We start from the raw sequence: 13,242 nt of genomic DNA, 5'->3' as shown, positions 1-13,242 counted from the left end.
AGCCTTGGTGACAGAGTGAGACCCTGTGTCAAAAAACAAAGTAACTAAAGGATTTGTTGATCAACTCTGGTGTTATATTTCTCAAACGTTATGATAATATAACAAACATTTTAAAAGTTTCTTTCTTTGTTCTACCACTTCATATTGAGATGCAAAGGATATTATACAAATGAGTATATAAAAAGTATATGCATATGTATATAAGTTATTAATTATGTGGTAATTTATAATTGGGCTTTCTAGAGTGACTTGACTTTCTGACAAGGTTGAATAATTCCTGGTTTAATGGCGACTGTGAGACATGGAAGTGTAGATTTCCCTTGTGTGTTAGTAAATATTTGAAAAGAGTAATGCCAAGTGTTTGGGAGTGTGGGAACCAAAATAATGCCTGGCTAGTTACTAAGTCAGTTATGAGCAACACTGTATCTTCTCTGTATTTGTTAAAATGTTTACTCTGAAATGACATGGAGCTTTTATTGCTTTTTCTTTGTTGCCAGGTACTTTATTACCAAGGTTGCCATCAGAACCAGGAATGACATTACTCACTATCAGATTGAGAAAATTGGTTTGAAAGATGCTGGGCAGTGCATCGATCCCTATATTAAAGTTAGTGTAAAATGTAAGTAACAATTTATTTTTTTTTTCTTTTGGTGGATTTTATAATGCTTGTTTGGGACCGTTGTTTTGGTGGCGGGGCAGGGAGTCTTATGTGTGTGACAACTTATTTCAATTCATTCTGTGATGAGACAAAGTCCCTGGAAGAGATCATCACTTCTTCACTGAATACTTCTGAGAGATTTACTTGTTTTCTTATTTATAACTTACATTCAGTTTTGCTTTTGAGTTTTTCTTTGTATATATCTTTTTATTCTTAAGATTCTGTCTAGGGTTTTGACGAGACATATACATCGTCTTCAACAGCAGACTCATCCTTTAGGATACAGGTTAACAGAATATTTCTCACCTTCCAAAGTTATGTAGGTTTGTTTGCAAAGCCCAGTGTTCTGTTATCCATTTCCTTCTGCATTAGGCCCTCCCCTTCTTGTTCAAGAGCGAGTTCTACATCAGAGAGTCCTACAGAGGTGGATGAGAATCAGGCCTTAAGTAACTCATCAGTGAAGACAGGGAGCTAGAACAGATCCATAGCATTCATGCTCTGAGTGTAATCCTGTGGAGCATTCAACAAGTGAAGTGCTTCTTATCATTCACTATGTCACTATGATTAGGAAGCATGATTATTCTTAGGATTTCTTTTTTTCCTATCCAGTGTGGCAGTTCATTATTTTTTAAAAACAACCTTTTCACTCTTTCAGAGAGAAACCACATTGGTTGAATTCTTTCATTGTTGCCATTCATACTTTATTTATAAGGTACTTAACAGTCTTTTAAAAACAATTACTGGAAAATTAAGAATGAAGTTGTCATACTTATATCCAGAAACATCTGCACTGGTAATCCAAGTGGTTTACTTTAATCTGTAATTTGAGGCCAGTAAAGAAACAGATAGGGCTGAAATCAAATGAAGAGAAGTTTTGTCAGTCATAGAAATAAATTCAGATTCAAAACTTTATTAGTACCAATTAAAATAAAAAGGAACTGAGCCACAGAGAGGGATTATTATTCACTAATGCTGTGAAACTTTTACTTCTGATGTTAACAGTTATCAAATATATGGCCTATTGGAAAGTATATATATTCTACATTATAGTTTCATAGGTCATTTACAGAACTGCTTATCTCATTCAGGAATGTACACTGTAAAACAAAGTTATTTAATGATAATGTAGTAGCTGTTAGGTTACCTTTGCATATATGTTGAACTAAAACATGTTTTTGTAAATATCTTTTAAGAACTGAAACAATCAAATGAACTATACTGTTTTAAGGTCTCTAAGACAGATCTGTTGAATAACACATAAACACTTGAGTATTCATTAAATGAGTCCATGTTGAATTTGATTAAACTGGAAAATTCCTGGATCCAGGAAATTAAAACCATACACAATAACTTAGTGTTTTGTCTAGTTGGTATAAAACAGGTTATGTTATAACAAATATAATGAGAATTTAGATAATACGTAAAAATGTATTCATTAATGAAAGGGTTTTATTGGCAATTCTCATGTCCATTTTTGGTCCTTTGACTTGAATACAGCAGGGGGATTCTGATAATGTTAGATATAAAGGCCTTTCCAAATTATGCACTTCATCAAGTTTGGAAATTAGGGGTAGTGGTCCCATTGAAGCATATTATTTACATTTTAAGTTTTTATTGCAGACAAAAATATAGTGGCCTATTTCCTAAGGAAAACAAAAAGCTATCATCCCTATAAAGGTCTTCCCTATAACGGTCAAATTGTGTGTTCTGCAAGCTTTCTTTTGTACCTGATTGAGACAGGCTTCCTCCTTCCCACTGCAAAGTCACCCATCCCTCGCTCAGCCCCTCCAGTGCCTCTGTGGTCACCAGCAACTCTTCAGGTACCTGCTCATGCCAAATGCGTATTTCTCTTAGCCCAAGAATTTCCTCTCCACTTTCTCCCAGCATCCTTATAAAATGTACCTTCTGTAGTTTGCAGGGTTTTTTTTGAGACAGTGTTTTGCTCTTGTTGCCCAGGCTGAAGTGCAATGGCAAGATCTTGGCTCACTGCAACTTCTGCCCCCCAGATTCAAGCTATTCTCCTGTCTCAGCCTCCCAAGTAGTTGGGATTACAGGCATGCATGCCACTGTGCCTGGCTATTCTTTTTTTATTATTTTTATTAGAGACAGGGTTTCACTACATTGGTCAGGCTGGTGTTGAACTCCTGACCTCAAGTGATCCACCTGCCTTGGCCTCCCAAAGTGCTGTGATTACAGGCATGAGCCACCATGCCCTACCTAGTTTGCAGCTTTTAAGTCTGCATATTTGAATGTTTCTAAAGAGAAACATTTTCTCTTTAGATCTGAATGGCATAGACTTAGCTCCTGTGCAAGATACTCCCGTGGCTTCAAGAAAAGAAGATACATATTTTCATTTAATGTGGACATTGAGCTCCAGAAGAATGTTGAAAAATTAACCAAAGGTTTGTAATCTTAACTAATAATTGACTTATTTATGGACAGAATTCTCATCTTATTTGTGTTTGTACATATGTTGGACGTAGCATAGGTATCTGGCAAAAGTAAATGTCACATAGTGTTTATTGATTTCAATAAAATATACATATTTTTAAAATGTGGGAATTAGGAATTGGGTTATCTACTTGTCTAGTAACACTGTTATGTAGTAAAACAATCTTTAATAATAGAATTTTATTGTCTTTACCAAGAAAACAAAGTTTTTCACACACTAAAGGTCTGGGAGAAGCAGCAGCTCCCTAAGGCTCCCTGATGATTAAGTGTTGAGTATTTCTAGTATTTGGTAGAATGATAACTTGACTTGCAGTTAATTGTTAGGAAACAGGAAAGGACAAAAATTTCTGAAATAGTGAGATTACATTTCCAAGTGCAGTTCTTAGGATTAAATACTTCCCCAGTGAGAATTTCAGTGTTCTCCAAAGAGGTGGCTTCAGAATCCCTTTATCACCTGAGGATTCAGCTGCAGTTTCTGAAATTTTCAAGCTCTGTAGGGTATACAAGTGTTTTTTGAAGTGACTGCCTCAGCTCCTGAAATATTTGATATTTCACTTCTCAAGTCTGGTTCTGCTGCCTCCTCTGTTCCTCCACTTAAAAGACCTTTCAGTGCTTCTGTTACAGCAGTGGTCCTCAGAATATGAGCCCTGGGAGAGCAGCAGCAGCACTGGAACCTTGTTAGGCGCCAACCCCAGACCGCCTGAATCCAAAACCATGGGGACTGGCCTAGCACTCTGTTTTAGAATGCCCTCTAGGTGATTCCGACATACACAAAAGTTCCAGAGTGGTTGTGTTAGCAGACTGTGTATGTAGGAGTGCTTATTAAATATTGCTGAAGAAATATCATTTATGAGTATGTCTTCTCAACAAAACTATTGATTTGTTTTATTTCTTTAATTCCATTGCCTTAAGAAATGTTTGTGATGTGGAGGGGAGAAGGTAAAGTATTTCATTGGCCAACTTTTCTGTTTTATTACACTGCATTCTTTCTTAATGGCTTGACTCATCAGATAATAAAAGTAGAACTAGATTCAGAATTGGACTCTATTCAATTTTCTCTAGCTTCAAACTTACTGTTTACAGGTGCTGTAGTTTTAACTGAGATTAGTATTAATGAACATACTTTCATGTTTACAAACATTTGAACTTAATCTTCCCAGGATATTCTTATTTCATATTTTGTTCTTTTTTTTTTTTTTTTTTTTTGAGACGGGGTTTTACCCTTTTTACCCGGATGGTCTCGATCGCTTGACCTCATGATCCACCTCCCTCGGCCCGTTTTTTCTTATAATTAGCATGATGAGGGACACAGGAAATATATTATTTACAGGTGATGCAGGTTAATAATTTAACTTCCTCAAAATGATGGTAACATATTTGAACTTTAGCATTGTTTTCAAACATGACTTTATTTTCACATTTATTCAGACCTCAAGACACAACCATGAGGAGGAGATGGGTTTCCTAGCTGAAAAGACTCTGCTATCTTAAAAATCTCTGAGGTTTTCTAATGACAAAATGCCTCTGTGATTCTTGTGGGAGGGAGAATAGAAGCCACCATTTGTAGAAATGACAAGGTCACACACCTAGTGAAGAGATGTTACCAGTAACCTAACTATTGTAATCCTTTCAAGCATGTTGGAAGTGGATGGCTGAATATGCCCATCTCTCCCTCACCCACATCCCAGTGTCTCCTGAGCGATTGGTTTTGCTTTCCCTTCCCTTTTTGTCATGTGACATGCTCCATTTGGACCCAAGTGCCAGTGCTGTACATACATTTCTAAACATTGCTAAACTTCTAGTGACTTGTGAGTTTTGTCATCAGTGAAAGTATTGAATGTATGTTGTCTTTGAAAGCCAAGCTCCTACCCTCCTCTGGTTAAGCAGCATTTAGAAGTAGTCATTAAAGAGTGAGACTGATTTCCTTCCTTGACTTTCCATGCCTTCTTTAGAAATTCATTTTTCTTGGCCACATTGATGAGGCAACTGATTTCTCTTTTTAGCTTTTTTCTGAAGAATAGGGGGAAGAGTTTATCTGTTGGACTTTGGAGACATACAACTGTCTAAATTTCTTTTCTTTTTTCCCAAGACAGTGTCTGACTCTGTCACACAGGCTGGGGCACAGTGGCACGATCATGGCTTACTGCAGCCTTAATCTCTCCAGGCTCAGGTAATCCTCCCAAGTAGCTGGGACTACAGGCACACACCACCAAGGCCGGCTATTTTTAAAATTTTTTTGTAGAGGTTGGGGTCTTACCATGTTGCCCAGGCTAATTCCAATCTCCTGGGCTCAAGTGATCCACCCACCTTGGTGTCCCAAAGTGCTGGGATTACAGGCATAAGCCACCACGCCCGGCCAGAACTGTCTGAATTCTCATTATCACTTGTTCATCGGAGGAGAGGGGCAGAATAAATAGACTTGCTCTTTGAACCTTTGTCTTCCACAGCATTGTCTTAACACAAACATGCAATTCCAGGAAAAACATCAGAACAGTGCTTTGAATACTGAAAAAGTTATTAAGAAAAGAGGTAGCATTTTACAGCTGAACCAGCATGTGATTTATTTTGTTTGAATTCCAAAATACCCCCAAGATTGAAGTTTTGAGTTTTTGCTTTGGGGTAAGGGAAATGATTCAAGCTTAATTTTTTAGGAACTCTTTTAAATGCATTTTCTACCTAAGGAGTTTCTATGGGTATTGCAGTATCTTTGTTTTTCTATAATATTTCATGTTTTATAGCAGCTTGTGATTCTACCTGTGTACATAACTGTTATACATGCTTGAGGCAGTCTAGCTAAAGAAGTTTTGCTATAATTGGTAGAAGTGGATGATAAGGAGACATGTCACTCTACTCAGATACAGAAGAGTTTGGGGTGACAACCATATTAAGTTACTGTCAAATCATTGAGACTGGCACAAGTTGCTTTGTTAAATTATGCCAGCCATAGCTGTTCATATGCTTCTGGTGATCAAAGAAAATGAATTGACACACCAGTGGTTTATGTGGCTTGTTATAATTCTTTAGGTGCAGCTATCTTCTTTGAATTCAAACACTACAATCCTAAAAAATGGTTTACCAGCACCAAGTGTTTTGCTTTCATGGAGAGGGATGAAACTAAAGCTGGGCCAATTGTAATAGAACTGTAAGTGATGTGCATATAGAATTAGTACTAATTTGATGGTGACTAGTTTATCTTTCTTCTTAATATACCATATCCAGTATTTAACCCTGGAATAATTTAGTATTTTAAGCAATGGTCTTTCTGTTGTAATTACAGATACAAGAAACCCACTGACTTTAAAAGAAAGAAACTGCTATTATTGACTAAGAAACCACTTTATCTTCATTTACATCCAACTTTGCACAAGAAATGATCCTGACATGAAGAACCCGAACTTCTGTGAATTTTACCACTCAGTAGAAACCATCATAGCTCTGTGTAGCATATTCACTCTTCAACAGGCAGGAAGCAAGCCGCATCCAGACCAGCAGGCCAGAGGGAGTCCTTTGCAAACCTCTACCACAGAATCAAAGTTCAGCACATCACTGATGTGTAAGACTCCTTTGGATACAGGTATATTGTAGATTTTGAAACATGTTTTTACTTTTCTATTAATTGTGCAATTAATAGTCTATTTTCTAATTTAACACTACTCCTACCCTGCTTCCTGGAACAATACTATTGTGGGATGTGCTCATCTTCAGACTTAATACAGCAATAAGAATGTGCTAGAGTTTACACATCTGTTCACTTTTGCTCCAATATGCTCTTTTGATTTAACTTCAAGCTTTGGGTTGATGTGGGTAAGAGAGTGTCATACTGCTTTGAGAGGAATTGGACCAATTCTGCTGCCTAAGAAGGTCTGTCTGGATATTTATAGGCTGCTCCTCCTAAGTGGCCTAAATTCACCCTGATCTGATAGTTATTTCTGCTTAGAAAGTGTGCCTTGGCCAGATCAGTATCCCATAAGGGAGTGTTCCCTATGTTGTAGCTGTGATTGTTTCCAGATGACCAGATTGTTTTTCTGAAAGTGAGCATATTTTTAGTCATGTTGATTAGCCATTCTTCTACATCACATTATTACTCTTTCTGATGATGATTCTAGGGTTAGCATTGAAACCATCTCAAAAGAATTACAAATTTTTAGATGGGTTTACAACATCTTCTAAATAATGTAATCTAAAAATAATTGAGGCAGATGCTAACGAGATACTGCAGGCATAACTGCTGTTTTTCTGACAACTGATTGTGAAACCTTAAAACGTTCTTATAGTGAGGAGTGCAAAATCTGGAAATATATTCTATTTTTTATATATAGGTAGATAGGATCACCATTTATTTCCTATTTAGATATACTGTCATTCATTCATATGAAAATATGCAGGTCATTATCTTACTATAATTTGACTATTTACTTTTTACTTAATTGGGCATAAAGAAAACTTTTGTAGTACACATGAAGTGGATATTTGATACACAGAACATTAAGATTTGTGGTGGGCTTTCTGTGGGTTAGATGTAAAGCCCACATATTTTAATATTCACTATTTTAAGTGAGCAATGCATGAGGGGAATGCAGTGTCAGTACCTGGCCTATTTTTAAACTAGTGTAATCACCCTAGTCATACCATTCAGTATGTTTGCTTTTTAAAATAAGTAACCACAACTAAGTTGTTTTAGTCCTTGCACTTCAAGAGATCTAGTTTTTCTTTCAGTTGTCTGTTAGGTCCATTCCATTTACAAGACGGTTGTTCATAAAAACTATGTGAGCCTGAAAAAATTCTCAGCCAAATTTCGTCTTGTCTCTCATCTTGGTTGGATTAATTCCAAATCCTAAAATGATTCAGTCCACAATAGCTCTAGGGGATGAAGAATTTGCCTTACTTTGTTCACTCAGTTCTTAAGACAGTGAGTTGTCAAATCCCTAGACTGTAAGCTCTTCAAGGAGCAAGAGGCACATTTTCTCCATGTTAGGTAATGTTTCTGAGGTGCTTGGCAGCACTCACTCTGTACCCTGTGGAGTACTCAGTACCTTTAGTTTGATGTTGCTGACAAGACCTTAAAAACAGTCCCTTAAAGAAACCCATTAAAATGTAGCAAAAACGATGTATTATTTTGTCTCTTTTCTCATAAACTATAAGATATGTATATCAAAGTGATAATTTATATGAAGCATCTGCTATCCTTCACATAATTATGGTTTATATGAACTACAAATACCTTTCATCAACATTAAAGAAGCTTAAATTTAACACTGTGTGATTAGCTGAACTTTAATTCAGCCCTGAATGTAACAAAAAAAATGAGGGATTGCCTTGAAGTTGACACAGACTATACCACATCCCACAAATTATTTAAATTTACTTTCCAATGAAAGAAATCAGCCACTGATGATATAACTACAACTAGAGTAGAAATGTTTTTAGGCTGAATATTGCTGCTTTAGAAATAAGTCAATTTTAGCAACTAAATCAAGACACAATTAGTTGGCGATGACTGTTGAAAGAGATTAAACTTTAGAGATGGAGAAGTTACTTGACTGAGGGATGATACTCCCTGTACCATCTGCATATTGGCAACCTGCTTGGGCTTTGCTCTACAAATGCTGCAATCAGGTGGATGTGAGAGGAAGCAATTATGGACTGGTTCACAGCTTCTCAGATAAGCTACACTGGAATCTTTACAGTTTACCAATTCCTCAATGATATCAGATATAGAAAAATCACCAAAAAAGACTTTAGAGGGGAAAATACTCCAATTTTGAATTTAAAAAACGGATTTAATTTACCTTTCCTACTTACCTTCCTAGATGGCATAATCTACATTTAAATGACATTTAAAATTAGAAACTGGCTGGGCTTGATGACTCATGCCTATAATCCCAGCACTTTGGGAGGCCGAGGTGGGCAGATCACCTGAGGTTGGGAGTTTGAGACCAGCCTGACCAACATGGAGAAACCCCATCTCTACTAAAAATACAAAAAAAAAAAAAATTAGCCGGGCATGGTGGTGTATGCCTGTAATCCCAGCAACTCAGGGGGCTGAGGAAGGGGAATCACTTCAACCTGGGATGTGGAGGTTGAAGTGAGTGAGATCGTGCCATTGCACTCCAGCCTGAGCAACAAGAGTGAAACTTTGTCTAAAAAAATGTAATGATAATAATTAGAAATTATTAACTTCAGCATTGTTTTGTGTTCTAAAGAGATTGACAGGTAAACTGAAAAGCTGTATTTGTGACTTAATCTTATTTTACATGGTTAAAAGTGGCCTAAGCCCTCTATGGAGTTTTCCTCTTAATTTCTATTCTTGTATTAAGTGAGAAGAAATACAGACTGAATTCTCTTTTCCTGAAGAATTCATATATTCCTTATGAACTGTGAAAGAGTTGCCTTCTTTCAAAGGTCCTTATCTTTCTAAAGTATCTTCAGTCGTTTAGTACAAAGAGAAAATTTTGTTTCATGTCAAAGCTTTTGCTCCTTTATACAAGGTATTAATCGATTAAATATCAAAATAGTGACAAGTCATACACTAAGTTTTAAAAATATTATATCATAGAGCTTTAAAGAATGGAAGAACATAGCCTAGCAATTAAGGAAAGTATCAGCCTTTTAGGATTGTAATCTAAATCTTAAAACTTCTTAAAAGAAGTGCTATTATTACTGTATTTTAAATGTCTGAAGAGTTCTTAGAAACACAGTTTTTAAAGAAACATTGTTTTAAAGACACTGCGTAGTAATGGATAAGACTTTTAAGTATGGTGCAATTCCAGATAGTTAATGATTTTTAAATGAAAGCACCAATGTTTAAATATTAATTTTGGAATGCGTCATCCTCCCTTCCTCCCAAAAAAAGAATTAATTTCAACCCTTGGTTGTTGACCTACGGTATGTTGTAAGCCTCACAGCCCTACATCATTATTTCTCATGGCATTATACTTTTCCAATCTTTTTATTATATTCCTTGAAAATCAGTGGCAAGGTATGGGAAAGATAAGAGACCATACATTTTAAAATTTAAGAGATTTCAGTGTTTTATGACACATCGTTTTCACGTTTCTGTTGTGCACCCTTTCTACAGGAATGGTAAAAGCAATAGAACATCAGGTCAAACAACTCTTGCTACTAATGTAAACTCACTCTCTGAAAACCATTCTCAAATAGACATTGAGCGTCATAAAGCAAGCATGTGAATGCTACACAAGTGGGAACCCCCTAACTTCTTTGAAATAAAAAGACATCACTTGTAGAGTTCACAGGTGAATGAGGGGAGCAGCCGGAAGTGTGCAGCCAGACATCATCTTCAATTCTGGGAGACTGAGTTTACATGTTTTCCAAATGGCACAAGCCTCCTAACAGTCCAGTGAATCAACAGACACTTCAGAAATATTAATAAACCACTTTTTATGAACTATTACTACAAAGAACTTCAGCAAGAGGGGAGAGAAAGTTTAGTGACCTTTTAGTAAACATTTTTAGCTTAACAGTCTTTGGGACCAGATAGTTTAAAAAAAATGCTTATAAATGCCATTGCTCCATACTCAGCTGCTGTACACTAAAAACAGGATGATGGAAATACATGTTTTTAAAGCACTTCCACAGGAAATGTTCATATTTTTCATGACATTCTAAATCATTTAGCAATTACAATGCTATATTAGCTAAAACACAAGTGTTCTTTATTGCACATTTCAAAGTAGTAAGGATGCTATAGCTTAAAAGGTGATTTTTATTTAGGGAAGAAATGACATTTCTGAATTGTTTGGCTCAAAAATGCATACTGCCAAGGAAGCTTAGTTCTAACAACAGATCTTTTAAAATAAACTTGGATTTTGAAGCCAATGAGATCCTTTACTGTAATGAATAATGTACAGTCCATTTTTTCTCCAATGAAACATCAGAGGTCATAGTTACGAGCTCTGCTTTAAAGCCGGTGAACAGTCCTGACTAGTGCTCTGAGAGGCAGGAGAAGGCTCATCTCTAGAGCCTGTTGGCAGTAAGTCTCTTGTGGCAGGTAGTGGTGGTTAATCTTTGGGAATATGGGTTTGGGATGGTAATTGGGTACCAGGAATAACGTACTCTCTTGGGCCAAGAGGACCTAAAGGTATAAATGGTGCATGTCCTGGTAAAAATTCCTGAGGGCGGAGTGGCAGGTCCCGTTTTCCTGCTGAAAATTCTCTTAAGCCTAGTGGTGGACGCATACCAGGGCCTGGAAAACAAAAATTATGTCGAGTGAATTCCTAGGAACATAGCTAAATTAAGATGATGCCAGGTATGTTAATATAATCAGTCATACTTTTTTTTGTTGTTGGAGGCAGGATCTTGCCTGTCAGCCAGGCTGGAGTGGAGTGAAGTGATCATGGCTCACAGAGCCTCAATCTCCTGGGCTCAATCGATCCTCCCCCCTGAGACTCCGAGTAGCTGGGACGGCAGGTGCAAACCACCACACGCAGCAAATTTTTGTATTTTTTGAAGAGACACGGTTTCACCATGTTGCCCAGACTAGTCTCAAACTCCTAGGCTCAAGGGGTTGACCTGCCTCAGCCTCCCAAAGTGCTAGAATTACAGGCATGAGCCACTGTGCCTGGCCTGTCATCTTTATCTTGAGATAGATTTGTACTTGAAAGTACTATATACCATAATGAGAAGACAGACTAAATATGGCTTCATACTACTGTATGTTAAAAATTTATATAGTAGCTCAACAAGTGCCTAATATATGTCATAAAAATCAAGGTGCTTTCCCTGCTGGAAAAAGCCTTCCAGTTTGATCTAATTAAATCAACAGCATTCATTAGATAGCAGTTAAATTCTACCTTCTCTTTGATATCTCCCTCCTTTGTATTCCCCAACCTGAGGGTTGAGGGTTTTACTTTTCCCTCTCTAATTTTCTGTGACCCACTGCTTATGCTTCTGTTATGAGTGATTAGAAGCTTCGTGTTGTAGATTGTGTATATCTGTGCCCTACAGCACATGATAATTAGGGGATGTGTTTTATCCACATTGCTATCCATTGCAGAACCTAGTACACAGACAGAGATGTTCAAAACACATGTGTTGAATATTTCTGGCTTTCTATAATAGCCCCTTTCCTTGGTCTGTTAGAGACAATTATTCCCCATCTAATCACAGGTCATTATGCAGCACCCTTTCTCTCTTAAGAAACTTGGGGAGAAGTTACAATGTACTCAGTCAGCTTCACCGCTGCATTGCAAAGCCCTACAATCGCAATTGTTTTAGAAAGGAATAGAGAGAGAACATGACTATGATTTACAAGTTAATCACTACTGTTCAGATCATCTTACCAAAGGGTGGAGGAATTGGCCGAGGCCCGAAAGGTCCACAGAACTGAGGAAGTGGTCCATATCGAATAGGTGGTGGTTCAGGGCCTCCCATGAGGGTGCTCATACGAGGGGCTCCTCGGAAAGGAGGGGGCCCTTTTGGAGTCATATCAACCTGCAGAGTAGAAGCAATTGAACATTTGAAATGCTCTGGTATGACAGACGAAAGTATCAACAACAGTAAAATCTAAAACCAAGGAAGAAGATGTAAGGCACTTGTCCGAAGAGCAGAATTAGTGCAACAACTACTGCTCTCATTTGTTCCCACTGACAGCTTAGAAAGGTTGAAAGTATGCCACAGGAGTGGACACTTTTGCTATAATCGTATTATTGCTTATATCTGCACGTGGAAGGGAAAGCAGAGGTTATAACGGGAAGTCATTCCTGACTAATACTATTTCTAAGGCAGTCACTCCCTCTGCACATCCCTCCCATCAGAATAATTTCCAGATTTAGAATGCAGAGAATGAAAGGGAATGAAAAATCAATTCTCTACCATGTCATAGCAATTATTCTGAGTACACTCAACAGGCCTTATGAATGTTAGCTCGAATTCTCCTATCTCTAAATCCCTATTAGGAACCTCTTGTTCTAAATATACAGGAAAAGAGGCACAGAGAGTATATGATAATTTGCTGACAGTCACACAGCATGTAAGAAGCTGTGCTGGAATTAAATGCCAGGTTTGAGTCCAAGGCAATGTTCTTTCCACCTCTATATCTCCTCTCTAACAAAGAAGTCTCTACTGTCTTTGAAGTCTACTGCAAAGGGGTCTTGGGTCTTATACAAGATGCC

The 13,242-nt window shown here is 37.3% G+C and overlaps 1 long non-coding RNA gene and 1 pseudogene across 1 annotated transcript; one reads left to right on the top strand and one right to left on the bottom strand.

Annotated features, from left to right (window-relative positions):
* The first annotated feature begins 318 nt into the window (after window positions 1-318).
* LOC116546856 lies at window positions 319-6,483 on the top strand (annotated as a pseudogene).
* Window positions 6,484-10,763: 4,280 nt separating this feature from the next.
* On the bottom strand, window positions 10,764-12,480 carry LOC116546855. The gene is made up of 2 exons (XR_004266864.1): window positions 12,412-12,480; window positions 10,764-11,315 (listed from the first exon to the last, which is right to left on the bottom strand). It is a non-coding gene; the product is annotated as an uncharacterized LOC116546855 (long non-coding RNA).
* Between the last annotated feature and the right edge of the window lie 762 nt (window positions 12,481-13,242).

This window comes from Sapajus apella, unplaced genomic scaffold (genome assembly GCF_009761245.1).
Source record: "Sapajus apella isolate SASKATOON/1434 unplaced genomic scaffold, GSC_monkey_1.0 scaffold1533, whole genome shotgun sequence".
Lineage (NCBI taxonomy): Eukaryota > Metazoa > Chordata > Mammalia > Primates > Cebidae > Sapajus > Sapajus apella.
The sequence above is the reverse complement of the archived record's forward strand: the minus strand, read 5'-3'. Positions and strand labels throughout refer to the sequence as shown.